At 46.2% G+C, this 26,029-nt stretch overlaps 1 long non-coding RNA gene across 2 annotated transcripts; it reads right to left on the bottom strand.

Moving 5' to 3' along the window:
* Positions 1-11,007: 11,007 nt before the first annotated feature.
* LOC109251689 (uncharacterized) lies at positions 11,008-23,506 on the bottom strand. 2 transcript variants are annotated; one of them, XR_002073648.2, is made up of 3 exons: positions 23,414-23,506; positions 15,388-15,739; positions 11,008-11,203 (listed from the first exon to the last, which is right to left on the bottom strand). It is a non-coding gene; the product is annotated as an uncharacterized LOC109251689 (long non-coding RNA). The 2 variants fall into 2 exon arrangements; XR_008424164.1 differs by lacking the exon at positions 11,008-11,203 and having other exon boundaries at positions 15,370-15,739.
* Between the last annotated feature and the right edge of the window lie 2,523 nt (positions 23,507-26,029).

Here is a 26,029-nt window from a genome sequence, read left to right as displayed (position 1 = left end):
TTAGAGATGCTGGCAAAATGGACCTACACAGAAACTCTTACTAAAATAATCCTTATCTTCTGTTCACTTCTCTCAATATTTACCTTTCCACAATTTACTACCCTACAAGCTCAAGCCTTTTCCTTTGTCTTGTCACTTACCCACAAATTTATTGCTCTTTGTTAAAATGATATATAAGCCCATGGTCTAACTCCCTCTTTAAATCTTCTCTTCCTTTTCTTTGAGGCCTCTGTGTGCATACACATAAATCTTTTCTTCCATTAATCTGCCTTTTATCAGTTTGATCCACAGGCCCCAGTCACTCAACCTAAGAGGATTGAAGAAAAGGTTTGTTTGGTTTTTTTTTTTTTTTTTCCTTCCCTACCACTGCAATGAATTGAAACAGATCAATTATGCTAAAAAACTCAGAAATCCTTGGAGCACCTGGGTGGCTCAGTCAGTTGAGTGTCTGACTCTTGATTTCAGTTCAGGTCATGATCCCGGGGTTGTCAGATTGGGCCCCGTGTCAGGATCCACGCAGAGCATGGAGCTCAGATTCTCTCTCTTCAGATTCTGCTTCAGATTCTCTCTCTCTCCCTCTCTGCCCCTCTCCCCCCCTTGCATGCTCTCGTTCTCTCTTTCTCTGTCCAAAAAAAAAAAAAAAATTAATAAATTCTTCATGATGCTATAAATAGTAAACAGCAAACATTGGTCACCTCTGGAGGATGTTAGGGAACCAGCTCCTTGTGAAAATTGGTAAATAAAGAGAAATTATCAAAATATTCATTCTAGCTTTTTCACTTAATCTGATTGTGAGGACAACCAAAGAGTTGACAAGGGAACCGTAACCAATAAGTGAATCAGAAAATCACCATTGGATAGCCCTTAGTGATCATCAGTGACTGCTTAAAACATCAGGGGAAAGGTGGGTAAGAAACAATATAATGGGTGAAATCAGGTTGACAGCACCCAAAGCCACTAATCAACATTAACATCACAAACATAAGAATGACCATCAAAGAGTATCCATCACCTTCTGAGCCGAGGCGCTAGGATGGACAGAATATGCTAGCCATGAAATTGAACCTGAATCTAATCAAGCTCCGTATGATACTGACGGCCTACAGGAAATACAGGGGCTAGGAGGACATGAAAAATAACACCAGAGGATACAATCATCAAAATCCAGAATGTGGGGGATGTAACAGAACCCTATCTTCCAGACTAGATACCTTGGGGTCATCTTGGATTCTTCTAATACCTCCATCTTTCCTCTCCATCTGCCTTCAAACCGTGTTAGTGTTCCTCTCCTATCTCTGTTAAAAACACTGTTTCTCTCCCTTTCCCTGAATTGTCACAGATTTATTCTTGTCCTCATGAGCAACGTTTTCATCTTTAGAGTGTTCATCACACTTTCTAACTAAAAAAAGGTCTGTTTGTTTAGTATGTGTCTTCTTCACTCAATTCTAAAAGCTCATGAAAGCCAAGAGCATGACTCTTGGTCAAACCTGTTAACCTCACATATAGTAAGCATACCATAATCAGTGGCCAGTGACCGAAAGCTTGATTGATTGAATAAGAGAACAAACGCACCAGCCTTCCAGGCCACAACATTAATTCTAGATTTTTTATCTCCTTTCAGTTCATCCTACATACCCTATGTTCCTTAAAAAAAAAAAAAAAAAACTACAAAAAATCACAATTAACCTGTTACTCAAGTGACTTACTTTCATCTATAGCAGCAAGCTGAACTTCTCTGCTTTCCTTTGAGGACTCCAAAATCAGGAGTGCCATTCCTTGCCTGCCCGAAGACATTGCCCACCAAACCCCAACTTTTCTGCTTCACGGTTTCCCATCCCTGCATCAGCCTTTTGCTGGAGCTGTCTTCACCCCCAAGAGGAATCCCCACCTTCCTTCCATCCGATTGTCTGAGTCCCACCCATTTTTAACATCTCTCCGGCACCTTCTCCAGCTTCCCCAGACCTTAGTCATTTTTCCAGAGAGCCAGGGTGAATGAAGTAAATTCAGCCCTTTTCGTGTTCATGTGACAAAGCAGAAGACCAAGGAAGTGAAACAGCAGCTCTGAGCTATTTGGAAAGACAGGGCCCAGCCCGTGTGTACCTGCTCCTAGTTCAATGCCCCTTCTGCTCCACACAGGGGTTAGTTTCCACAACACTCTCCATAGCTAGACCGTGAGTTATTCAAGGGTGATATATGTCACTGTGTTCTCCAGAGAAGCAGACCCCAAAGTAAGGTGAGCATGCCCCAGGGGTGTGCAACAGCATGTAGTAAGAAAATATGAGAACAGCTAGTCAGTTTTTTTCTCACTTCATCCTCTTCTTTATTTTTCTAATATTTATTAATTTCGAGAGAGAGAGAATGCAAACAGGGGAAGGGGAGAGAGTGGGAGAGAGAGAATCCCAAGCAGACTCTGCACTGTCAGTATAGAGCCCAACGTGGGGCTCGATCTCACGAACTGTGAGATCATGACCTGAGCTGAAATCAAGAGTTGGACGCTTAACTGACTGAGCCACCCAGATACCCCTTTTACTTCATCCTTTTAAATATTCTATTTGTATACGTGTTTCAGTGTACTTCATGTATTGGTATAATAGAACATGAATATAATATACAAATACATGTAATGCATATACAGAGGTGTATGCTTTCATATATATAAAGTGTTTTTAGCTGACAGATTGCTACCCCTCCCAACACACACACACACACACACACACACACACACACACACACACACACATTAGTAGCATCTGCTGTAGGCTGTCAAACTAATTCCTGAGCATTACTAGCTTTGGAATACGTGTCTATTGCCTATTGTTAACCGAGAAAACTGGGGGGCCATTCTGAAGGAGGGTCCCCTTCTCTGCTTTCTCCCCTGCTCTTTGAAATGTCTATTTTTTAAAGCCATCCAGTCAACTCCATGGCTTCAGGCAGTTTCAATCTGTTCAAATTCCTAAGGACACTTAAAGGCCATCGATTCATTTAGAGAGGCCTTTCTTGAGAATTGTAGAGAGGATAAGCAGGAGACAAGGCTAAAGATCACGACCCCTGCTAGCTACAGCACCTGGGCAATATTTTCCTAGGAGTTCACTAATAGTGAGTTTATTTTGGTAACTTTCTGGAGCTAAATCAAGTTCTAATTGAAAAGCAAGCATTTGTATATTGGGGGAGAGGAAAGACAAGAGCTGTTGGAATCAGCCACATGGCGGCATTATGACTGACAAGTGCTCTGTTACAACCCAAACTCACGTACTTGGACCTAGAATTCAAACCCAAGATTTATAATAATTCCTCACCAGGTCAAGAAATTACAACATCAAACCTTTGAAATGAAGGGTTCCAGTCAAGCACCACTCATTCAGGAAGCAGGGATGAATGAGAATGCTTTTTATTTCTGTTCCCTGTGGAAGTATATTGGACTTGAAACAACTTAGCAATTAGATCTTTCTAAAGAGAAAAAAGAAAAAGTTAAAGGCAAACACAGTTCATTGATCTGCCGGTCACTCCTGCCTTCCAGTTTAGATGCCTGATGATACAGACTCTATATCATGTCCTACTTTTCATGGACAGGCTACTTGAGAAAAATACTGTGTTCTTGGGGTGCCTGGGTGGCTCAGTCGGTTAAGCATCTGACTTCGGCTCAGGTCACGATCTCACAGTCCATGAGTTCAAGCCCCGCGTCAGGCTCTGTGCTGACAGCTCGGAGCCTGGAGCCTGCTTCAGATTCTGTGTCTCCCTCTCTCTCTGCCCCTCCCGCGTTCATGCTCTGTCTCAAAAATAAAATAAAACATTAAAAAAATTACAAAAAATTACTGTGTTCTTCACTGTTTTGGTCACTAAGGAATAAAAAGAATAAACTTCGTCTCCTTAAACTCAAGCAAGAATTTTTAAAACTATACCTAATTTTTTCCATAAAAACTTAAGAAATTGACAAGGTAATGAAAATGAATGAGAAAATTATGAAAAGTGACAAAATAAAACTTGAACCAAAAAAATGATGCTTGGCAAATTGCTAAGTGTAGAGGTACTCCTTACAAAGCAAGATTTCCAGTTACAGAATTAACCAAGGGCAATGGGCTACATTCAGTACTTTGTGCCTCTAATCTAGTTCGTTTCTGTCAATACAGTTGAATCAGTTGGAAGTGGAATTAATTATGCTTGTAAAGCCCTATTCCAGAAGGCACGGCTGGATAGCTCCAGATGTTCCCACACCTGTTGACTAGAATCCCACATCCAGCACCATCCCCTGAACAGGGAATGATTATTAGTTCTCTCTGGTTTCCTTCCTGCAGTCAGAAACATGTCGAATGATGGCATAATAGAGCGTGCAACTGCATTTGCGCCTCTAGAATTACAACCCACGGGGAGCGCATTCCCACAGGCTCAGCACTGCCTATGATCTCACAAACATCTGCGAGGTAAGCGAGGGACCGGGACAGCCACAATACCTTCCCCCAGGGAAGGTGAGTCACACTCCTCTCGGTGACACGCCTGCATTTTAAGGCCGAAAGGAAAGAAGTGAACACAACGTAACATCCAGTAGCCACAGCTCATAGAAAGTTACTGGAATGATCTCAATATGGCGACTTGTTTTGTCTCTAAATAAAAAAGAAACAATCTTCGAGTCTAGAAGTACATTTGAGACAAAAATCCATCCTGCATTATATTGGTGAGTTGAGTCTCTAAGATTCTAAACACTTAAATAAAAACTTCAAAAAAAACACATTGATTATTGAGGCATTTATTTGCCATTGGGGCACCTGGGTGGCTCAGTCAGTTGAACGTCCAACTCTTGATTTTGGCTCAGGTCATGATTCCTGGGTAGTGGGATCAAGTCCCGAGTCAGCACGGACCTTACATAAGATTCTCTCTCTCTCCCTCTGCCCCTCTCCCCTGCTTACACTCTCTCTCTCTCTCTCTAAAAAAAAAAAAAAAAAAAAAAAAAAGACATGTATTTGCCTCTATTAGAGAAGCATGCACCAGGGACAAATGCAAAGAAACCAGCATTAGAACCACTGTCAATGCCAAGAGAGCAGAAAGGTGGTTAAAAACGGTCTCTGCCCAGAAGGAAGGGGGAGGGGTGAATTTGGAGAAGCTGTGTCAGTCAGGGAAAAATGTTATTTGCATTCTTGAGCCATGAAACAAGAAAGAGGATTTAGCTGATGAAAGCCATACTAGTTGGGGGTGAAGATACCTTGCTTTCCTTTTTGCAAATACGTGGCCCTTCACTGGCCAAAAAACTCAGTTGTTTGGAGCTTAATATTTAACAAGACCCAAGGGTTCAAAGCCCACAAGGCCCAGCTAGCAGTAAATATTACTATGAGAAAGCTTTCGTTCATGGCCAAAGATTGATCTACTCCTAAATAGACTGTTAGCAGTAGGATCCTTTTTGCCAAAAACTATGATGCACTGACACCAAAGTGCTGAGCCAAATGGGAAAAATGAAGCATTCCATGTGACCTTGGGCAAGTTACTTAACCTCTCTGAGACTTCGCATCCTCGTATTTAAATTGCAGTTTATAACTACCACACACGGTTTCACTGCCAAGGAGAAAGGCATTACCAAATGGAAAACTCTCAGAAGAATGTGAGGCATGTAGTCAGTGCTCAATAAATGTAAGTTGTAATGAATATGATTACAGCTGATCCTTGAACAGTGTGGGAGTTAGGGACACTGAACCACCTCCCCTAACACTGCAGTCAAAAATCTGCATCTAACTTCTTTTTTTAAAAGTGTTTCTGTAGTTTTGAGAGTTGGGGGAGGGGCAGAGAGTCTGCAGCGGGCTCTGTGCTGACCACAGAGAGCCCAGTGCAGGGCTCGAACCCACAAACCACGAGATCATGACCTGAGCTGAAGTCAGATGCTCAGCCAACTGAGCCAACCAGGAGCCCCTGCATATAATTTCTGAATCCTGAAAACCTTAACTACTGAGAGCCTACTGTTAACTGGAAGCCTTACCGACAACATAAATGGTCAATTAACACATATTTGGGGTATTATACGTATTAGACAGCGAATTCGTACAATAAAGTAAGCTAGAGAAAAGAAAATGTTATTAAGAAAATCCTAAGGAAGAGAAAAGACATTTACAGTACTGTACTGTATGTATTTAAAAAAAAAAAAAAACCCACATATAGATAGGGGCGCCTGGGTGGCTCAGCCGGTTAAGTATCTGACATCTGCTCGGGTCATGAACTCCCCATTCAGGAGTTCGAGCCCCAAGTCCGGCTCTGTGCTGACAGCTCAGAGCCTGGAGCCTGCAGCCTGCTTCAGATTCTGTGTGTGCCTCTCCCTCTCTGCCCTTCCCCCACTCATGCGCATGCTCTCTCTCTCTCTCTCTCTCTCTCAAAAATAAATAAAAACATTTAAAAATCCACATATAAGTGGATCCATGCAGTTCAAACCCGTGTTGTTCAAGAGTCAACTGTATTTTCTTATAAACTATAAACGATGGGTCAGGAGAATTGTCCTGTTTTGTGAAAGCATGCTACTTGATAAGACTCAAGGGACATGACGTTGGAAATTGAGGGAGAAGTCCTCCAGAGCAAGAGTGAAAACAATAGTTAAGCAATAAGCTCAGTGAGTCTTACCGGATCAGAGTGAAAAATACTGTCCTTGAAGAAGCCTAAGGAAGCGCGCAGTGTGAACAGGGAAGGGGTCCAGGAGAGGAGCCTTGCCAAAGACTCATTTGATCAACACTGAGAAACTGGGTGTGATTTAGGATCTCCATTTCCCATGGGTGGGGCTTTTCTGGAGACGGAGGAGAAGTGGTGGCAAGAAAGCCAAGGGGTGGCCCTAGCTCTTTCTCTGGAGGACAGGCCTGGTCCCTGCCACAAGACGCATCTTGCTAGAACCCTAGCTGAAAACAGCTCCCACGTGGGTGACTCCGAGGTTCAGGTGGGAGGACAAAATCCAGGGGCCTGGGGAGAACAGGATCTGCCTGGAACCTAAACACGGCCCCGCGCCCGTCCCAGCCTCGTCCCTCTGGGCAGTCAGTTGGGTCGGGTGCGAGGCTGGTGTCGCTGCAGAATCAGGCCAGTGAGATCAGAAGTTGAGTAAACTTCCTCAGCAGCCATAAAGATCTGCTCAACAAAGGATTTTCCCCGAGTGGGGGAAAAAAAGGATGTCTTTGCTGTCACTCATCGCTCCCTTCGGGAAGCAACCCCGTGAAAGCCAGCCTCAGATGCTTACAAATAGAGCAGTTTTCCCAAATCTGATTATGAGCCCTGTGGGCTTTGAAAATTATGGCAGCTTATGAAAAGTAACCACAGAGCCCTCTGCGGGCGTGGAGGAGGGCCCGGGGCAAGCGCCCTGGGAAGGGAATACGAGTCTAGCCCGGGCCCTCCGGGTCCAGTTGCCAAGTACAAATACAGAGCTTTCCATCAACGTGGGCCATTTGCAGCATCGGCTTAAAACCCAAGCTAACAGTAAATTCTGTTGTTTTGTTTTGCTTTGATTTTCCTCATGTAGACATTTGTGGTTAATACAAAATAAGATCTCTGCAAACGTTACAAAGGTTGCAAATACGATATTAAACAGTACAAACCAAGGACAACTTAAGCGTCTCCCTCTGCAATGTTGTCATAAAGAGAATGTGAAAGCGTGTCATTTTTTTTTTTCCAATCGTGCATTGCCCTCCCCCGCCCCCCAGAGCTAAGGAGGGCTGAAGCTGTTGACAGCACTGTCCTTCTCTTGCAATGACAGACCTTGCTAATCAATCATGGTACTATTTCTTCTAAGCAAAATAGTCCAGGCACCTACCCATCCATCAGAGATGGTGGAGAAGTAGAGACTGAGTTGGGAAGATAATCTAGGGGTCTCTGAATGCATTTGGAACAAAAATATTTGTAAGAGGATACTTTACACGGGCACTGCAGTGCAGAGGAAAGAACCCTGGCTGAGGACAATGGTGATCGAACTGCAGTACACGTCTGAATCCCTGGAGGGGCTTTTGCAAACACCAGTTGCTGAGCCCCACTCCTAGAGTTCCTGATTGAATAGGTCTGGGACTTCCAAGAATTTTCATTTGTCACCAGCTTCCTGAGGATACAGATCCTGCCGGTCCCGGAACCACATTTGAGAACCACTGGACTAGGGCTTAAGGACACTGTGGTAGGCTGATAATGGCTTCCAGAGATATGCTCATGTTCTAATCACTAGGACCAATGAGTGTGACCTTACGTGGTAAAGGTTTTCCAAACGTGATTAAGTTAAAGATCTTGAGATAATCCCTGGATTATCCAGCAGGCCCTGCTATGGGCTGAATATTTGCATCTCCCCAAAATTCTTTTTTTTTTTTAGTTTATTTATTATTTATTTATTTTGAGAGACAGAGAGAGAGAGAGAGAGAGAGAGAGAGTGTGTGTGTGTGTGTGTGTGTGTGCGCGTGCGCGAGTGGGGGAAAGGGGAAGAGGGAGAGGGAGAGAGAGAATCCCAAGCTGGCTTCATGCTCAGCATGGGAGAGTATGTGGGGCTTGATCCCATGAACCATGAGATCATGACCTGAGCTGAAATCAAAAGCTGGACACTAAGCTGACAGAGCCACCCAGGCGCCCTCCCCAAAATTCTTATGGTGAAACCTTACCTCCTAATGTATTAGGAGATGGGGCCTTTGGGGGTTTTGTAGTTTAGATGAGGCCATGAGGGTGGGACCTCATGGTGAGATTACTGTCTTTATTAGAAGAGAAAGAGAACAGGGCTCATTCTCTCTCAAGGGAGGCTATAGCAAGAAGGCAGCCATCTGCAAGCCACAAGTAGAGCCCTCACCAGGAACCTGACCATGCTGGCCACCCTGATCTTGGACCTCCCAGTCTCCAGAGCTATGAGAAATAAATATCTCTTGCTCATGCCCCCAGTCTGTGGCATTTTGTTACAGCAGCCTGAGCATACCAAGACAGGCCCTAAATGCCGTTACAAATGCCCTTATAAGAGAGAGACAAAGGGAGATTAGACGCAGGAGAGGAAGAGGCAATGTGACCACAGAGGCAGAGGTTGGAGTGATGGGACCACAAGCCAGGGAGTGCCTGCAGCCACCAGAAACTGGATGAGGCAAAGGACAGGTTCTCCTCTACAGCTTCCAGAGGGAGCATGGCTCCTCAGACACCTTGATTTCAACCTGGTGAAACTGACTTTGAGCTTCTGACCCACACAACTGTGAGAAGAAAAAAACAAAACAAAACTATTGCACTGTCTTAAACCTCAGGATATAAGTATACAAACAGACGATGGCTAGATCATATATAACAAAAGAACTCTGGCCCACAGCCTCCACGGCAATCGGCCCAGAATGGTCAGAACTTGGTCAATAACTGTTAGCTTCCTTAATTTGTGCCTCCGTTTCCAAATCAGGACCAAGCAGAGAAAGCCAAATATGTTCCCCAAACCAATCACATAGGATGCCCAGCTTCCAGTCAGCCTGCCTGTAGCTTCCCCATGCCAACAGCTTCCCATCAGAGCGTTCCTGAAGCTTTTTCCTTTCATCATCATAAAGCTTCCCCACTCACCTTCCTGCCTTTGAGTCTACAAATGCAAGTGATGGTGGCCATCTCCCTTGCTAGAGTACGCTCTGAATAAGTGGCCTCAGTTTGTCCTCATTTGGATGGGTTTTATTTCCACAAATCCTTCCTCTCAACAGTAAGTTTATTCTCATTTTCTATTTTCTACCACACCAAGTAGTACTTTGCTCATAGAAGATACTCAGTAATTATTTTTAAGATCATAGTGAAATTAGTATAGCCTCCCATATTACAGATAAGAACATAATACACCTGGAGAGATTAATGTATTTGCTAAAAGTTGCATCAAAGGGCAAGAAAAAATCCCAATTTCTGGACTCCCAATCAAGTGCTTTTTTCACTGAAAGACTGACTTCCTGGTTCTAGTATCTCCCCAACCTGCTCCCTCCCCAGTTTGTGTTATGTCTTTGTCATGGCCCTGGGGTTGGAAGAGGGTACTTTTCTGTGCCTGGACTTTGGATTTGGCCAAGGGACTTGACTTTGGATGGTGAGATGTTAATGCTTCTGACTCAAGCAAGACTTGAGATGTGCTTTCATGGTTGGGCTTGCCCTCTTCCACCCCTGGCTGTCATTATGAGAAGAACAAGCCTCAGTTACCCACTGATCCAAGGAGGAGGAGAAATTCACGGAGCAGACCTGTAACCAACAGGGAGCTTGGGGCCCAGCCGAGATTAATCAGTCCTGGCTTCCTAGCTCATCTACAGATACATGAGCAAGAAAACAGTGAAGTTTGTGGTATCTTTCATACAGCAATAGCTGATTGGTTCAACTACTAACCATTTAAATAAAATGTGTGGTTTAAAGAGGCAAGGTCAGGGGCACCTGGGTGGCTCAGTCAGTTAAGCATCTGACTTCAGTTCAGGTCATAACCTCACGGTCCATGGGTTCGAGCCCCGCGTCAGGCTCTGTGTTGACAGCTAAGAGCCTGGAGCCTCCTTCGGATTCTGTGTCTCCCACTCCCTCTCTGCCCCTCCCCAGCTCATGCTCTCTCTCTCTCTCTCTCTCTCTCTCTCTCTCTCAAAAAACTTAAATAAAAACGTTAAAAAAAATAAAGAGGCAAGATCAACAGTAGAAAGGTATTTATTAAAGGTACATATTTTTTTTTTAAAAGAAAATCTCAGTAGAACCATGTGTATTGGTTATCTATTCCTACAAATTACCACAAACTCAGTGGCTGAACAGAACAGACACTTATGGTCCCATATTTTCTGTGGGCCAGGAGTCCGAGCACTGCTTAGCCAGGTCTTCTGCCCAGAGTCTCCCAAGGCTGTGGCCAGTATGTTGGCCAGAGCTGGGTTCTCATCAGAGGCTAACCCAGAAAAGTATCTGCTTCCTCACGTACCTGGTTGCAGATAGTGTTTGATTCCTTTCAACTCTAGGATCCATCGGTTCCCTTGGCCAACGAGGGGAGAGAGACTACGGGTAAATCCGCTAGCAAGGTGGGAGTCTTGCTTAAATAATCACAGAGTGGCATCCCACCGTGTTTGCCATATTTTATTAGTTATGCCGAGGGGGGCGGGACTACACAAAGGCAGGGACACAGGGAAGGATGGCACGAGAAGAGGGGACAGCTATAGGGTCTGTCACCACAGTCTATCTTCTCTTCCCATGAAGCATGGCATCTGCCATCTCTGCATGTCTCCTGGTGGTCTCGGGACCGTGCAGCTAACCAGCTGGCCGGGAGAAGCTGAGGAAAGATGAAAGGAAAAGGTGACATTTTCTGGAAAATAAAAAGTTGAATGGAACCAAATCTGCCTTTCGATTTCCTTCTAGTCATTTTGTGGCATTAATGATAAAATTTGACCTAGGGGCACCAGGATGGCTAAGTCAGTTGAGCATCCAACTCCGACTCAGGTCATGATCTCACAGTTCATGAGTTCGAGCCCCACGTTGGGCTCGCTTGTCAGCCTGTCAGCACAGAGCCCGCTTCAGATCCTCTGTCCCCTTCTCTCTCTGCCCCTTCCCCACTTACACTCTCTTTCAAAAAATAAAAAAACTTGACCTAGTAATTCTACTTTTTGGTACTCATCTTTGGGAATGTCTAGCACATGTGCCTGAAGAGACATATACAGGGTTTGTCATCGGTCGTGTGAAACAACATGTGTGTTCAGCACTGGAGGAATGGCTGCGTGGATTGTGGCCCATCTCTACTTTGGAATAGTTTGTAACTAGTTTAAACAGAAAAGGTGGATTCAAAGTGTATTGTTAAGTGGAAAAGACAAGGTAGAGAATACCCAGGCTATATGACACAAAGCGCGGAATATTTTCTGCATAGAAAGTACAAGTGCATAGGGAAACATCTAGAAAGGGATACAGAGGCCTCAGAGTACTGTTTAGCTCAGAGTTTCTGAGCTGACGAGAATTATGTCAGGAGAGGGATCAAAGGGGAGTCTGGTCATCTATATTTTGATTTTCGCCCCTGGGAAATGTATTTACGTATTATTTTAGATTTACGTATGATATTATTATACATTAATATATAATTCTTTATATTATATAGAATACTGTATATTATATGTAATATGTTAATTTATATATTGTGTTAATATATGTGTTCACAAAATATTACATAAACATTATATGTATTACATAATTTACATATTACATTATAGCGAAGAAGTCAGAGGAGTAGAAGTCAGCAGTATAGCTGTATAAATCATGATGGTTTTAACCATGTACACAGATTCCTTGATACTTCTCCCTTGAAGAGAAGATCTGCCCTGGCCAGTAGTTTGACTACAACCTCACGAGGGACCTTGAACCAGAATGACTGGGACAAACTGCTCCCAGATCCATGCCCCACAGAAAATGTGAGATGGTAAGTGTTGTTTTAAGCCTCCAAGTTCGGGGCTAACTTGTTACACAGCAACAGATAACTGATACACAGATTGGTGAGACTAACAGTGGCTTTTTACAACAAGGTAGCATTCATACACCACCTTGGAAGAGTACATGGAAGTGTTTTGAGCAAGAGGAATGTCTGTCTGTTAAGGGTGAAGTTAAAATAAAGTCCTTGTTTTTAATACGCTCAGTTGCCAACATGGAAAAATCCTGTCACACCAGGGAAAAAACACTGAAGACTTACCAAACCTTTGTTGCGTGATAGCGATCACCAAAAACCCAGCATCCATCTTGTCAACAAATGTTATTCCATTCCACCCATAGTAGAATTTTCCTTTTGCCTTCATAATGCATCCTTCCCAGAACTTCTCCCTGAATCACATCAACAGTTTGAAGGTTGCACAATGACTGCCTATGAGAATAGCCCCCAAGTGGGTGAAGTTTGCACCCCGACCCATCAACATTGGTTACTATCATCGCTGGGCCTTTGGATTACTGGTGATTTCATCTTCTTCATGGTGGGTCCCATTTTCAAATTTTCTGCAATGAATGCATATTAATTTGGACAGCAAAAAAATATTAATGCTAATTCTCTTTTATTATTGATTTATTTTGAGAGAAAGAGAGCGAGGGAGAGAGAGCATGTGTGCTCACACAAGCACAAAAGGGGCAGAGAGAGAGACTGAGAGACAGAACCCCAAGCAGGCTCCACAGTGTCACTGCAGAGCCTGATGCAGTGCTTGAACTCATGAACCGCGAGATCGTGACATGAGCCAAAATGAAGAGTCAGCTGCTTATGCGACTGAGCCACCCAGGGGAGCCATGCGAAAGCTTTTTAAAAGTTACCACATATCAATTAACAACTACATGTTGTTTCTTTCAGCAGGCAGAATCCAAGCCCTCAGCTACCACCACTGTATATGTAGCTGTAACCCATGTGGCCCAAACATTTCTCCCAGGTGGCTGGATAAGCCCCGTGAAACCCTGTGACTAGTTCATATCCTAGAAGGAAAATAAGTAAAGGCTTCTTACCTAAAGGAAAAAAAAATCTCCCTTTATTTATTTATTCATTTATTTTTAGAAAGAGAGCACACACACGAGAGAGAGAGAGAGAGAGAGAGAGAGAGAGAGAGAGAATGGGAGAGAGAGAGAGAAGCAGAGGGAGAGGGAGAGAGAATATTAAGCAGGTTCCACACTCAGTGCAGAGCCCAAGGTGGGGCTCAATCCCGCAACCCTGGAATCATGACCTGAGCCAATATCAAAAGTCGGAGGCTCAAGGAACTGAGCCACCCAGGCGCCACACCCCAAATCCCTTTATTTTAAAGGTCTTTCTGAGGCTGGTGTCTGGGTCACGTTTCTAAGGCTCAGACCTGAACCTAAAAGGTGGGTTTGCCCCAAAGCCTCAGACCTCTAGCAGCTGGCCTGGTTCTGGCTCCTACCTGCCTCATAGAAGGAGGAGAACCTAGAGAACCAGTGGCCCTGAGCCTGGTCTTCAACTTTTATTTCCCGTCTTGCCTTGACTCGTGCATTCTAACATCCAGCTTGATAGAAAGCAAGGAACAGTTTGAGTCTTCTCTCGACCCTTACCGATTTTCTCTTTATCCCGTCCCCATCTCGAATCTTCTTGTCCCTTCCTACGGCCAACCTCATCACCTGAAGTCTATTCTTATTTGAGAAATCTCCTTACTGTCCTGGTGCCTCCTCTCCCCTCCTTCCAATCCACGCGGCTGGACTGAAATCCCCACGTTCCTCTCGTCACCTCCCATTCCAAGCTCTCCCGTGTGCTCCTGTTGCAACTACCTGAAGTGTGAGTCCTCAGTACATTCAGCATCTCCAGACCCTACCCCTGTCCAACAGGTATCTCTTTCCAGACATATCTCCACAGCCACGCCAATCCCATCTAACCGGCATGTATGTAGTAAGTACTGCTATGCCCCAGGACCATACTTACGATTGGGAAATAGACAAAAAGAGCTTACAGCCTAGTAAAAGAGGCCATTAGTAATTACATAGAGGGGCTCAGAGTGTTTACAGAGGGTGGAGGAGAGGAGCCTCAAACAGCACCGTGGAGGGAAACCTCCCTCAGATTGAAAAAGGGGCAGGGGGATGGTCTTGGAAGGATTCCCAGAGGAGATGATGCTTGAGCTAAAACCAGGAGCCACGTGGAGGCTAAGTAGCTAAAGAAGTGAACAGAGGGCTTTCCAGGCCTAGAGAACAGCACAGGCAAAGCCTCGGTGGCCTGAGCAAGTATCCAATGTAGGAGAAACCGACCAGATATGGTCCATGAGTGACGGAGCCAAAAGCAGAGCGGGGAGGATCTCACTCAGTGGGTACCAAATGGTACTAATTGACTGAGCCCAGGCTTTGAAGCAGGATAGCGCCCAGATCACAGACCAACCCATGTGGCATAAGACAATTCACTTCGCCTATCAGAGCCTCAGTTTCCCTAGGCCGAAAGTGAGATTTAAAATACCAACTGTGTGGTGTTATTTTGAGGATCATAAAATAAAATGCATTTAAATCACCAGGCTGAGGGGCACCCGGGTGTCTCAGTCAGTTGAGCGTCCGACTTCGGCTCAGCTCATGATCTCACGGTCTGTGGGTTCGAGCCCCGTGTCGGGCTCTGGGATGACAGGCTCGGAGCCTGGAGCCTGCTTCAGATTCTGTGTCTCCCCCTCTCTCTGACCCTCCCCCGCTCATGTTCTGTCTCTCTCCCTCTCTGTCAAAAATAAATAGACATTTAAAAAAAAATTTTTTTTAATAAAAAAAAATAATGAATCACCAAGATGAGTGTCTGCCCCATTACAGAAGGTTGAAAAATCCATGCTTCCCTTCCCCTTTTATTACTTAATAAGAACCATAGCAAACAACTACATAGCATTTACTCTGCACCAGGCACTTTACAATTCATGGAAAATAAATGCCTCAAGAGTATGCATGAAGCGCTTAGTGGGTCTACTGAGAGCTTCTCTCTACCACAGTGGAGCGAACAGAGCTGAGAGGTACAACGGCCAGAAAGAAAGGGGTCACCTTTTATTCAGGTTAGCAGGAAACTAACTACACATCAGTGAAGAAGAAAGACGTTAGAGTCGCAGAGCACTAGATGCGACTTGGAACAAAGGCCTTCAGACGGTGTGGGGACCAGAGCTCTGTAGTCTCTGTCATCAGGATACCCGGGGTCCACTTCTAGCATCAGCCCTCCGCAGGCTGGTCCCTTATCACACTCCCTCCTTCACCACATCATCATCGAAGGCAAAGCCTTTCCCGAATGAGCCGCTGCCTTCCCTGCTCACATCGCTCTTCATTTGCAACGAATGGGCACAATTGTCTGGTCTTGTGGTGCATTCCCTCCTTCCTTCATTTGGTTGATATTTCCTGGAGGCTGAAAGCGTAACAGAAATCAAAACACATACAGCCCCTCCCCTCTGGGAGCTCACAATGCTGAGAAGCCAGTTGAGGGAGCAAGGCACTAGTCATCACAAAAGTAAGTGTTTACATGTAATTTTTTTTTTTTTTTTAATGTGCCGCGCTAGAGAGTTAGGCTGCTTGGCGGTGTTCAGCAGGGTTTCTGACCCAGTGAACCGAAGGGTCTTGGAGGACCAGTATAATTGCCCCCAACTATTTTACAAGCAAGCTCCTGTAGGCCTGACCCCATCATATTTGTCCTCGCTTCCCCTGCCACCCCGGCCAGTGGCACATAGTAGCCGCTCAATAAATGTCAGCTGCAATAAAGGAGTTCCCGGACCAGTTCAGATCAAAGCCCGACTCCCACCAGAGTTAATAAAAAGCTCTGGTTACAGGCTTCTGAGGACACAACCTGGGATGTTTGCTTTCCTTCATTTCCAAGGAAGGCATTCTCGAGTTCCCAACATTTAAGAGAAGGCTCAGGAGAGAAAGTTTGTGTAGTTAATGATCCAGCCCGGGATGGTTTATCTCAAAGCCGAGGGGGTGGGGGGTGGCTGGCTGCCTCGGGGCTGTCAGCAGGGAACTGGATGTGAAGAGGTGGGAGATTACAGGAGCTTTGGAGACAAAGGAACATAAATCAAAAAGAATTAAAAGAAAACAAGATCCTTGAGCCTCCGCCTGTTAATGTTCTTTTAAAAGTATTTTTGCTAGCGAGGGTGGGGGAGGGTAAACAAAGTTTAAATGAAGGAAAGTAAGCCCGAAAGTGAATGGCTAAAGGCCACGTAGAGCCCAGGTCTGTCCCCTCCTCTGTCTTTTTACTTTTCTCGGTCTTAATGTTAATGGCCCGAAATGATTAACTAACAATTGGAAAAAAGATATCACAGACATGAACTGTTTCCTCCCTCTCTTCCTCACTCTTGTTTCAATTCCTGTTTGGTTCAGACACTCTGAGCTACAGATCTTCCTTCATGAAGAAATGGTTTGGGCTCTACTTAATAAGTCAACACCAGAATGCAAGGCGGGGTTGAGCAGGTGGAAGAGGATGGCTTTATTCCAAAAGCATAAACGTCGACCCGAATTAGATTTAAATAGTAACACTGCACCAAAGCCGTGCAAGTCCCACGCCCTCCATAAATAGGGCAGCCAGCCTGAACCACTTACCAGAGCTTCGAACAGAAACCATCCTACTCCAGGACGTCCTCAGGCTTCTGGTCTTTTCTAAGACGATACATTACCAGAACTTTAGACAAGAACATTAATTCCCACCCCTGATACCTCCACGGGTAGCCCACTCTCCTACAGAGGAAACCACTTCTTCGAGAATTAGGGTTGCCATAGAAAATTCAGGACGTCTAGTTAAATGTGAATGTCAAATAAGCAACAAATAATTTTTCAGTATGAGTGTGGCCAAAATATCACATGTTTGGATGTCCTACTTTTACTTGCTAAATCTGGCAAACCTTGCAATTCTCCAGCTCAACAGATCCTAAACATATAGGGTTGCCAGATAAGCTATAGGTTGGTCAGTTAATTTGAATTTTAGATAAATAACTAATCATTTTTTAGTGTAAGTGTATCTCATGCTGCAATATTTGGGATATATATATTGTTAGAAAGAAGGAAAGAAAGAGAGAAAGAAAGAGAGAAAGAAAGAAAGAAAGAAAGAAAGAAAGAAAGAAAGAAAGGGAGAAAGGGAGGAAGGAAGAGAGAAGAAGGGAAGGAGGAAGGAAGGAAGGAAGGGCGGAAGGGAGGAAGGAAGGGAGGGAGGAAGGAAGGAAAAGGGAAGGAGGAAGAAAGAAAGGGAGGAAGGGAGGGAGGGAGGGAGGGAGGGAGGGAGGGAGGGAGGAAGGGAGGGAGGGAGGGAGGGAGGGAAGAAGGAAGGAAGGGAGGGAGGGAGGGAGGAAGGAAGGAAGAAGGGGAAGGAGGAAGGAAGGAAGGAAGGGCGGGAGGGAGGGAGGAAGGAAGAGGGAAGGAGGAAGGAAGGAAGGAAGGAAGGAAGGAAGGAAGGAAGGAGGGAAGGAAGGAAGGAAGAAGGAAGGAAAGAAGGAAGGAAGGGAGGGAGAGAGGAAGGGAGGGAGCGGGGAGGGAGGAACAGACTCCAAATAATGGAGTCTCTCATGCTCATTAATTTATTCTTTTAATATGTGTATACACTCTGAAGGCATCGGGGCTAAAGCCAGTACAGGGATCATGTGTAGCTTTTGTGAGAACACCATGATAAATATGAAGATTGCACCATACTACCACAGGGCCCCCGTGCACTTGCGCACACACACACACACACACACACACGTGTGTGTGTGTGTGTGTGTCTGTAGCAGACTGGAGAGACACAGCATTCTTATGATAAAGGCAACTACAATAACACCTGAGTCATTGTTGCTGTGTTTAGGCAGAAAAGTCCCAAGAACACATATAAATAAATATAAATCATAAATGAGAAAGGACATCTTTTCTGAGGAAATGGAGGAGCAAAGGGGGTGGTTAAAGCTCCCAAGTAAGCTGAGGGTAAAGGAAGAAGCACGTGAAGGGGTAGGAGACGAGCTTCCTGCATGTATCAACTGGACGCTGGTGGAAGAGACACTCAGTTCAAAGCCAGTAAGGAGCCGAGCATTCGTCCGGGTGCTTCTGTGACTGTTCGCTTGCCTGCCTTGGCAGTTTTACTCTTGATTACTGGGTTTCTACCATGCTTTGTTTCACATTCTGTGAGTGTGTATGGCTAACATGTATCTTTTCTCTTTAATCTACTCTACAGCATAAAATCCATAGGGAAACAGCAGCAAGGATTCAAATATTACTGTTTGAATTAAAGATTCAAAAATTATTATACTCTTAACTCTGTTAAAAACTGGGAGACATTATCGTGAAGAGCGATCAAATATTTCCAATCTTGCTTAAGAAGTCTTTCGGAAGGATAACAATGATCTTTCAATGATCATGTCAAAAAAAAGTAAAAAGAAGCAGGTGAAATTAATGTTAATAAAAGATCTTACTGAAGGGGCACCTGGGTGGCTCAGTCGGTTGAGCGTCTGACTTCGGCTCAGGGCATGATCTCACAGTTTGTGAGTTCGAGCCCTGCGTCGGGCTCTGTGGTGACAGCTCAGAGCCTGGAACCTGCTTTGGATTCTGTGTCTCCCTCTCTCTCTGCCCCTTCCCCGCTCATGCTCTGTCTCTCTCTCTCTCTCAATAATAAATAAACATTAAAAAAAAAGATTTTACTGAAGCCCAGTATCTCCAAAATACTATCATTTCAACATGCAATTAAAATTATGAATGCAATACTTTATATCTTTTCTTAAACTGAGGCTTCAAAATCTGGCACATCTCAACTTAGATGCTAACTTTTACCAGAAATACTTTATCTATATTTAGATTTTATAAAATTTGCATTTGAAAATGGAGATTCACGTACCCAACTGGTTCTGAACATACTTAAGAGCTTCCCAATAACTGAGTTAACTCTTTAAGTTTAAACTTACATAGAATTAAAAAGCCAGCCTTCCGTTGCCCCAACCACATTTCAAGTGATCAATACCTACAAATGCAGATCGAAGATAAAGACACAAATTTCCAGCCCCTGGTTTTCAGCCTCTAAGTAACATCATCGATTTCTACTGCTAGTGCCCTATTTCTTGCTCTTTTAATATCCTGATTGTCACTCAACCTGCAGTCCCATCTTCTGGAAGATAAAGCCTAGAAAGAAAAGGGGTTGACCTCCAACTTATTCCAAAGAACAAAGCAAATTCATCCCCTGAGCTCTACTGATATTTTCTTTTGTTTTCACTTTTTTTTAATGTTTATTTATTTTTGAGAGAGAGAGAGAGAGACAGAGAGAGAGAGAGTGAGGTGGGGAGGGGCAGAGAGAGAGGGAGACGCAGAATCTGAAGCAGGCTCCAGGCCCTGAGCTGTCAGCACAGTGCTCGAGGAGGGGATCTAGCCCAGGAGCCATGAGATCATGAACTGGGCCGAAGTCAGATGCTCAACCAACTGAGCCACTCAGTTGCCCCTTTACTGATATTTTCTTAATGGTTACATTCAGTTCTGTAAACGCTATAGAAGTAATTTCATCGGCACGGAACTTGGAGTGGTTTCTGCCTATTCCTTCTTGGTATGCAGAGAGCATTGTGCATAGTAAGTATTCAACAAAAGCATGCTGAATGCGCAAATAAGTGACCATTCGGAAGACATGCTCCAGTTAATTGTGTTCATGGAAAAACCGAAGGAGATCCTTTAAGAAAAGAATCCTCTGCCCTATTCTTTGGGTAATGTCTTTAACCAAGACCCTTTCATCCAGTGATACCTGAAGATAGCAACAGAAAGAGGGAGGAGGAGTGCCAAGAGGAAGCTGTCATCAGATATCTCTGCTCAGACGAATGGCCAGAATTCTCCTGCCCTGGCCCACCCCTCATTTGATGGTGGCACAGACTGGTACAGCAGGGACACAGACCAAAGTGCTATTACCGGACTTCAGGTCTTGGGGGGAGGAGGGATGAAATAAAGTCGAGTATCGATCCCAGCAGAGACAGTTCAGACATGGAAGGGCCAGCCCACGCCAGAAACCCCAGCACAGCCCTTTGGGATTTGCTGAGAGAGTCCCTCAAGAAGGTTCGGAAGCACTTACAAATAAATACATAGGAAAAAGAGTGGATTGTGCACACTCACTTCAACAAGAAAGAGATGAGGAAAACTCCCTTTTGAAAAAAACATGCAAACCACTTAAGAATTGGATGAAGAACTCTCAGATGAGGTCTGCTTTGAGAAGGTCACGTGCCAAGAGAAAAGAAGATGTATGAGTAGAGCTCACCTCCAGGAGTGAGGTCAGCGGAGCAGAAGCCCAAAACAAGGTTAGGACTGAGGGAAACAAGTGCTCACAATTTTTAAAAGGGGTATTTGTTAGTTTCCTATTGACAGTATAACCAATTGCCATAAACCTCATGGCTTAAAATAGCACAAATTTATTATCTGAAAGTTCTGAGGGTCAGAACTCCAAAACCAGTCTGATTGGGCTAAAAGCAAGGTGTCGGCAGACCTGAATTCCTTCTGGAGGTTCTAGGGGATATTCCATTTTCTTGTCTTTTCTGGTTTCTAGAAGCATCCTGCATTCCTTGGATTCTGGCCCAACATGGCTCCACCTTCAGCTTGCATGGTTGTATCTCTTTCTCTCTTTCTGATCATCTTGTCTCCCTCTTATAAGAACACTTGTGATGGATGGCATTGGGCCCACCCAGATAAGCCAAAATAATCTCCCCATCTCAGGATCCTTGATTTAATCACATCTGCAAAGTCCTCTTTATCAAGGTTTCAAGGATTTGTGCATGGACGTCTTTGGGGACCGTTACTCAGCCTAGCACAGATATACTTGACTGTCCTACAGGAAAATGAATATTTCTTGGAGGCAATGATGTGATGCTCAGCAGTGACAAAGGGGAAGTGAGCCTTCTTGATTCCTTCATGACTTCCAACTTCTCTGACAAGAAGACTGATCCCTTCCCCAACCCCTATAAGCTAATACACCCAGTTTCCCCCAAGTCTCCGTGGTTCATTGTGCTGTCCTCTGTTATAGCATTCAATCACTCAACGAATAGTTATTGAACATCTACTATGTTGGAGCAATATTCTAATCATCCAGGATAGCAAATCTAATCACCCAGTGAGCAAAACAAATGAAAGTTCTTATCCTCAAAAAATGATCACACTAGTAGGGGAAGACACACAATTAAAAAAAATAAAAAAGAAAGAAGGAAGGAAATTATACGGTGTATTTGAAAATGATTAAGTGCTATTTAAAAAGTGAGGCAGGGGAGAGTGCCTGGGTGGCTCAGTCCGTTAAACATGTTAAGCACCTGACTTCCGCTCAGGTCATGATCTCATGGTTTGTTCCAGTTTCAAATCAGGTGAGCAGGAACCCCTCTTGGGTGAGCTCCACTTCTCTCTCTCTCTCTCCCTCTATCACTTGTGACCCCTCTGGCGCTCAAAAAAAAAAAAAAAAAAATGGTGCGGGGCGAGGGGGTGGGGGGGAGAGGAGTGGGGAGTGCAGGTAGTTAACCTGCTAGGTGCTAACTCAGTGTTTAGGAAAGGCTTCGCTGAGAATAGGGCATCTGCCCAATCTGCTTGAAGGGTGAAGGAGGGAGCCACACCCTTTCTTAGATCCCGGAAGAACAGAAACCGCAAATAAGGCAAAAGCCCCGCAGGGGGAACAGCTTGAGGGGCTGAAGCAGATGGGGACTAGCCTGACTGCAGGAGAATCAGCAAGGGGACAGGTGCAGGAGCTGAGAACAGATGCTCATGGGAGGGCCAGCCGAGGAAGGCCTTGTCACATCGGATTGTCCAGGACCATGAGCTCCAGAGAGCAGGGATACTGTCTCATTCTCTTTGGTGTCCCTGGCACCTCGCACAGTGTGAGCATGCGTAGTTAACGCTTGCGACACGGGGCATGCTTCTCTCCTTGCAACTTCACTGCAGGCTTCTTCCCTCCTGCACGAAGGACAGGGGCCTGGTATGTCTGTCACTAGATGGCACGGACCCGACGCCTGTGGCCAAGAAGTAGGAGTTGCAGGTGCAAGGCCAGAATCCTGTGCGCTCTGCCTCTGCGCTCTGCCTATCTGCTCCGCGGCTACCTCGCTGCCCTTCGCTCCCTGCCCCCGTCAATGCCATCCCACCTGTGCCAAAGCCCCCGGCGGCGGCGAGGCCTTTTTCCTTTCATCGCCTGCTGGGAGCACCAGCTCCGCGGAAAGCTGGAGAGACCGGAAGAATTGGGGTGGGGAAGGAGGTGCGAGACCCGCCCCGCCGGCGCGGTCTGGGGTGGGGATGGGGGGGGGGGGGGGGAGAGGGGACGGGAGTCGGGAGCGCAGTGCCCAGCGCGGGGGCGGGGGACAAAGGGTTAAGCGATCGGCATTACTGTCTGCGTGCGGCTGGGCTCCGAGGGCCTCGCGTTGCGCCTGGGTGGTCCGGTACAGTCGCGGGCAGCAACCTATTAGTGGTATCTCGCCGTGATTTATGCAGCTGTCAAGCTGCCTTCACCGCGACAAGTGAACTGCGGCCCCGCGCCGCGCTCCTTCCGAGACCATCAGTAAATGGGGCCAAAGAGAAAGGAAAACAGCCCAAGGTGCCACCCCTCAGCCTCCGAGTCCTCTAATGACGAGTCCCCTCTATAGAAAAACATCCAGCTGCCCCCAGGAGAGCGACTCACAGAGCCCCACTGTCTGGGGCGCCAGGGCGGCAGGGGGCCGGGGGGGGGGGGGGCGCAGGCGGGCTTGGCAGGGAGCCACCCGCCACCAGCGGAGCGGGGGCAAGCCAGCCCGCCAGGCATGGCGCGGACACGGCCAGGGGGCGACGGTGACAGTGCCAGGGGTGGACGTCGTCCTGCGGCCAGGGGAGCGTGGTCAAGCCAACATGCCACCCACGAGGTCTGGCACCCGCTCCACCCCGCCACCCCTCCTTTTACCCTCCAGCACAGGCGACGCTGGCCTGAGAAGGCTACACAGGGGACACGCGTCCCCTCGGCCTCAGCAATCCCCACACCTTCCACCTGCGCAGGTGACCCTGGGTCAGTCCATGGCCATCAGACACCAGCGCCTACCCCCCCCCCCCCACTTGCCCACACCCACACCCGTGCACACACCCCTGCCACACACACCCGTACCCTACACACCTGCTATCCAAGAGGGCCACGGCCCCCCAGGAGAGGGCTATCTGTTTTATTCAGTACTTGATTGACAGTGAAGTAGCCAAGGGCCTGTGCAAAGCTTTAGAGGCCTGGGGAAGTGTGCGTCTGTGTGTCTGCGCGTGCGTGTGCGTGCGCGTGTGCGTGAGAGAGCGCGCGCGCGCGCCAACAACCACGGGACTGCCCTTGTTAACAACGTCAGGGACGTTAATAGGCCTCTTTTCTCCCTGCTGCCAAGTGGCGTGCGGTGCATTGTGTTTGTGGTACCGCAGTGGAGGGCAGGTGTTCCACACTGGATCTGATTCCCAGCCAGAACGTTTCAGAGGCTGGAGGTGACGCACAGCGACGAGTTCCTGATTGCTGCTGACACTGGGAGAAGCGGAAGGAGGTGCATGCTGGCCCCAGGGGTCCCCCCCCCCCCCCCCCGCCCCGGAACGGCCCCTCCCTCACTCTCTCCTCCTTCAATACCTTGGCCTTGCCTTGAGGCCACAGGACCCGGCACTCCACAACGTGGGTGCCCTGAAAAGGAAACTCTTAGCTGGACTCAGAAGGACACAGGTGGCACCGACAGCTGCACGCTCCCTGGGTCTCTGGACTTGGCAGAGCTCCCTGGACTTGGTCATTTAACAGTCCTGTCAACACAGGCGGGAAGGGACAATGGCATTTTTAATAAGCTTCCTGTTTGTTCAGAGAGGAAGCTGCTAATGCCTCACTCCAGAATGGTGTCTGGAGGTGACCGTGCCAGCTCTCCCTCCGGGCACCTGATCTGCCTCCCTTCTGCCTGTTCAGCCACAAGTTTCAAAGGTTGACAGTTTAGCTCAGGGCATGGCAGCTCTTGCATTTCCCACTGCCAGGGGCTTCTCAAGGACCCTTGTGCCCTTCTGTTTTCCAGGGCACCATTCTTCTGCTCTGGTCTGGGTATAAAAGGGAACAGCTGCACTGGAAGTCGGGACTGGAGCCCGCTTGGCCCACATTCCTTGTCGAATTCCCGTCTTGGCCCTCTCCCCTGCACCCCCACGTCCGGTTAGTACAGGCGGCCCCCCGGGCCCTGCTTCTACTTTCAAATCCCTCACAGCAACGCCTCACACCACGCCACACGGCACGAGGGGCCTTTCTGGGATTTGTTTTCTCATTGGCTCCCCAGAGACCCTGGACAGATAAAGTCACAAGGAGGTGGAAGGCATCCATTTTCTTTCCGGTCGCTCCTTGAGAAAGAAGGAGGCTGGTGACAGAAGAATAAACCGTTATAATTCCTTGGGTGCTTTTCTGGCATATTCTGTGGGGAAGCTATGCCTGGAAATGACGATGGATGGGCCCAGATTGATTTTTTTTCTGCTAATGTTTCCCACATAGGGTCTTTTCAAACTCATTTGTGCAAGACTTTTTTTTTTTTTTTCTTTTCTGAAAAGCTGGGAGAAGGTAAAATTTCACAGGAGAGTCCCATGCTTTCTTCTGTGGGAACTATGAGGCCAGCTCACCAACTCCACTGTTCCCACGTGGCTTCAACCCCCACCTTGTCCCATCCAGGCCTTTGCAGTGACTTTCTCAGAACTCCAATCTTTCTTCTTCCACCCTAATCACCTTCTTTAAATACAAGCAAGATCTCACTTTTCCCTCCTCTAAAATCTTCACTGGCAAACCGTCTGCCAAAGTCCCAAACCTGAGAGTGTCATCAAAAGCCCTTGACAAGATGGATCCATCCAATCTCTTTTTATGTACCCTCCCTTCAGAAGATACACGTGGTAGGGGCGCCTGGGTGGCTCAGTCGGTTAAGCGTCCAACTTCCGCTCAGGTCAGGATCTCGTGGTTCGTGGGTTCGAGCCCCGCGTGGGGCTCTGTGCTAACAGCTCAGAGCCTGGAACCTGCTTTGGATTCTGTGTCTCCCTCTCTCTCTGCTCCTCCCCCACTCATGCTCTGTCTCTATCTCAAAAATAAATAAACATTTAAAAAAATTAAAGAAAGAAAAGGAAGATACACGTGTTAATCTGGGTTGGCCAAGAAGTAGACACCATGATGAGATTCAAAATGCATAGATTCACTTGCCATTTGCAACTACGTGGATGGAACTGGAGGGTATTATGCTAAGCGAAATTAGTCAGAGAAAGACAAACATCATATGACTTCACTCATATGAGGACTTTAAGACACAGAACAGATGAACACAAGGGAAGGGAAGCAAAAATAATATAAAAACAGGGAGGGGGACAAAACATAAGAGACTCTTAAATACAGAGAACAAACAGAGGGTTACTGGAGGGGAGTCGTGGGAGGGGGGATGGGCTAAATGGGTAAGGGGAATTAAGGAATCTACTCCTGAAATCATTGTTGCACTATATGCTAACTAACTTGGATGTAAATTTAAAAAATAAATTTAAATTTTTTTTAAAAAAATGCGTAGATTCAAGAGAAAAATGGGGCAGTAGCTGGAGAAAGCAGGAAGAACTGTCAGAGTTTAATGAAGGTTTGACATACACACACATACACACACACACACACACACACAGTGAAGGGGAGAGGAAGGAAATGTCAAGTAGAAGCATCCAAGATGGATATAGAATTAAGAAAGTTGCATCAAGGCCATCAGGGAGCGATGTCAGCCCACAT

Source organism: Panthera pardus, unplaced genomic scaffold (genome assembly GCF_024362965.1).
Source record: "Panthera pardus isolate Hobbes unplaced genomic scaffold, ASM2436296v1 HiC_scaffold_20, whole genome shotgun sequence".
Lineage (NCBI taxonomy): Eukaryota > Metazoa > Chordata > Mammalia > Carnivora > Felidae > Panthera > Panthera pardus.
The sequence above is the reverse complement of the archived record's forward strand: the minus strand, read 5'-3'. Positions and strand labels throughout refer to the sequence as shown.